A 4,181-nucleotide genomic window follows, 5' to 3' on the forward strand; every position below is an offset into this window, starting at 1 on the left:
GCAAAGGCTTTCTATTTTTTTAAAACTACAATTCATTGTAAAAGCAATATTACAGTTATTAAGAAAAAAGAGATGTTGATTAAAAGATCTTATGAGCCGAAACCGGTTTGGCTCAGTGGATAGAGTGTCGGCCTGCGGACTGAAAGGTCCCAGGTTCGATTCCGGTCAAGGGCATGTACCTTGGTTGTGGGCACATCCCCAGTAGGGGGTGTGCAGGAGGCAGCTGATCAATGTTTCTCTCTCATCGATGTTTCTAACTCTCTATCCCTCTCCCTTCCTCTCTGTAAAAAATCAATAAAATAAAAATAAAGATCTTATGAGTGAATGGTGAAGAAAAATAATGTCCATGTTTTTTGTTAGGACAACTGGAACTTGTTCCTCACCACCTATTAATTACTTGTAATTATACGTATAGTATTGCAGATCATATTGTCACTGGCAATCTCACAGACAGAAAGGCAGTTTTAATAAACCTAAACTTCAAAAAGGATAAGTACATAATGAAGTGGGAGCTCTTAAATGTTCCAAGTTACATTTTAATTGGTTCCACCCCTCTGCCAAGCAATTTGGCAAATTGGTAGTCATCAAAGGCTTAAAACTATAAATATCACTGGACCCAGAAGTAATCCAAAAAGGTTATGCCTAAATATATTAATTGTATTCTTTTTTCTGTTTTTTCTTCATTTTCTTTCAGGTAAAGTAGTACTGATATATAATTGACATTTCATACAATTCACCCATTTAGTGTACAACTTAATGGTTTAGTATGTTCAGAATCATGCAACCATCACCACATTGATCTCAGAACATTTTCTTCAAAAAGAAATCCAATAGCCCTAGCTGATTTGGCTCAGTGGATAGAGCATTGGCCTGAAGACCAAAGTATCCCAGGTTTGATTCTGGTCAAGGGCACATAGCTTGGTTGCAGGCTCCTCCCTGGCCCAGGCCCTGGTCAGAGCACATGCAGGAGGCAACCAATCGATGTTTCTCTCCATCTTTCCATCTCCCTTCCACTCTCTATAAAAAATCAATGGAAAAATATCCTCAGGTGAGGATTAACCTAAAAAAGAAAAAGTAAAAAAAAGAAAAAAGAAACCCAACACTCTATAGCTATCATCCTCCATCCCATTTCTGCCCCTAGTCCTAAACTCTTATCTACTTTCTGTTCTACAGATTTGCCTATTCTGGACATTTCATGGGAACAGAATAATTATGCTAAGTGAAAGAAGCCAATCACAAAAGACTGTATAGTATATGTTTTCAAAGGTCATTCATGTTACACCATATATCAGTACCTCTTTTTATGGACAAATAATATTCCATTATATATATACTAGAGGCCCGGTGCATGAAAATTCATGCACTGGAGGGGGGTTCCTCAGCTCGGCCTGCCGCCTCTCACAGTCTGGGAGCCCTCAGGGGTGGGAAGTGAGCCGGCAATCAGGGGAAGGCAGTGCCCCATCACACCTCTGCTGCTGCCACTGCCAGTAGCACAAGCCTCGGGTGGCCCTGCTTACCTGAGCCTCGGGTGGCCCTGGGCGGCTGGGCAGCCGCCATCCAAGGCTTGCCTATGACTTGGCCGGCCCTGGGCGGCTGGGGGACTGAGGGGACTGGGGGACTCCGGAGGCAGGCGCATGGAGCCGTTGGACCCGCCTGGGGATGGGCCTGGCTGTGCCGCGCGCCTGCTGCCCCAGCGGGGCTGAGGGGACTGGGCACCACCATCTTGTGGCTGTGGGTACCACCATCTTTGAGGGCATGACAGTCAATTAGCATATTCCCCCTTATTGGCTGTGGGTGCCACCATCTTTGAGGGCGGGGCAGTCAATTAGCATATTCCCTCCTTATTGGCTGTTGGCGCGCCATCTTTTGCGATGGCATGAGGGTCAATTAGCATATTCCCTCTTTATTAGATAGGATACCACATTTATCTTATACATTCATCAGCTGGTGGGCATTTGTGTTGTTTCACCTTTTGACTATTATGAGTAATGCTGTTATGAACATTCATGTACAAGTTTTTATGTGGACATGTTTTCATTTCTCTTGGCTACATACCTAGGAGTGTATTTTATACTAGAGGCCAAGTGGGTGATTGAAATCGCCTGAGGAGGTGCCCCGGCTCCCGCTGTGCAAGGCGGCACCCCGCAGGGGGCCGGGACCTGTGCCTGACCCACGTAGCGCCGGCTGCCGCGTTGTGTCCGCTGGGGTGGGGGCAGGCGCTCCCGTGTGTTGTGTCTCCACTCTGGCCCGCCCCCAGCCCCAGTCTCATGGGGCTGGGGGCAGCATGCAGTCCCCTCCCGCCCATCTGTGCACGCAGCTCCTCCTGAGCAGTCCTGATACAGCCTCCTCCTAAGCGGTTGTGATGCCCAGCTAATTAGCATATTCCCTGTTTATATTTATTTATTTATATTACTTTTATCGGAGTTAAAAATCATGTCCAACAATGTAATTATGCTACACTCTCAAAGGTATTATGCAGAAATGCAACATTCTCAAGAGTATCACGCAGAAAAATGTTGGTTTTGTAGAAGGAAGAGCACATAGTCAAAGGCTACCCAAAGTGAAAAAAGCAGGATGTACCACCACTTAAAATCCTTCCTGGGCTTCCCACTCCCTGCTCCGTGCCAGGGCCTATGCACCTCTGCTCTCCCCCCTCAATTCTCTGAGGGCCAGCTATACTACCTTCCAGAGATTTTTAGACTGTCTCCGCTTCAGAGCCTTTGCAAATGTTGTTTCCTTTGCCTGTATCACTCTTTCCCCACTTCTTTGCCCAGTGGTTTCAAGTCTCATCTTAAATGTCGCTTCCTCAAAGAAACACTCTCTTATATCCCTAACTAGGCTAGGGTGAAGTGTTTCCATAGCAGCCTGCAATTTTCCATCTTAATACTTCTGATACTTGTAATTGTGTATTCAGTCAGTAATCCAATACTGAGAGCCTTTTACATGCAGGGATAAAGAGTGAAAAACATGGAGGATCCCTGCCATCCAAGACCTTATATTCTAGGGAGGGAATACAATGTACACGTAAACAAATCAATATACTGGGTAACTTTAGATAATGACAATTAGCTCAATTGTTTATCCTCTAGATTGTAAACACCATTAAAGCAGGAGCTATTTCTATTTCTGTCTGGGTTACTTCCAGTTTGGTAGAGCTTAGCACTGAGACTGGCCCGCTGAAGAAGCTCAACACGAATTTGTTCAATGACTTCAAATAGGCATATAAAAGACAAATGACAAACACAACGAAGACTGTGTAAATAATTGAGTAGGAGTCTTCTTCCCTTTTTTTTTTCTTCAAAACTTTCTGTAATTCTAAATATTTTTTATAATTAAAACAAAAGATGAGCAAGAATTACCATAGGTGAGTAAAAGAGCCCCAAATAAAAACACATTTATGTCACCACACACTTGTTAAAACACCTGGCAGTAAAATCCAGTCTGAAACACTCAGATGGGTTGGTTACGTGGATAGAATTGCCTTGGCGCATTACCAAGTAGGTTCCCGGCCTTCAGCAGTATAATATACCGTTTTAAGAGGCCTTAAGCAAAAAGATGCTTAAGGACATGATCGCCCAAATTTCCCCATTTCTAAAGCGCTTCAGCATCTCCCCCCACCCAGGATGTGGCCGAGAAAACACCGCAATTCTTTTTACACGTCAATGATAAGGGAACACAATTGTTTTTGCGAGATCAACAAAGAATACAATATCCTTACACAATATATATTCTCCTACCAGCCCCAGAGACAGACTAGCTTGGAAAAACCCAGAGAGCGCCAGCTTCGGCCCGAGCAGCATCCCGAAACAAGCCCACCCCCAAAGCGGAGCGCTCGGCTCCTCTTTCTTCCCGGGACGCGTGCGCAGCGGAGCTGAGAGGGGGCGCTGACGTCATCGTGCGGAGGAACCCTCCGCTCCTCCAAGGAAACGAGTCCACGCACCTGTGGTTTCCTTAGCCACACAGGAGATGTTCTCTCTCCCTTTTCCCCAGTGCCAAAGTTCTCCCCAGCTCCTTTCCAAAGGCCTAGCCTTTTCCCCGGATTCCTGTGTTCGTTGCACGGGGAAGGAAAGGGGGATAGAAAGAGAGTCCTATACAGTGTTGTTTACAAGGCGAGCGCTGCTTAGGGATCCGTCCGCGAGGGCGGAGCCGAGGGAGCCGGCACTTCTTCCTCCCTCTCCTCC

This window comes from Cnephaeus nilssonii, assembly GCF_951640355.1.
Source record: "Cnephaeus nilssonii genome assembly, chromosome: 1".
In the NCBI taxonomy this organism is placed as follows: Eukaryota; Metazoa; Chordata; class Mammalia; order Chiroptera; family Vespertilionidae; genus Cnephaeus; species Cnephaeus nilssonii.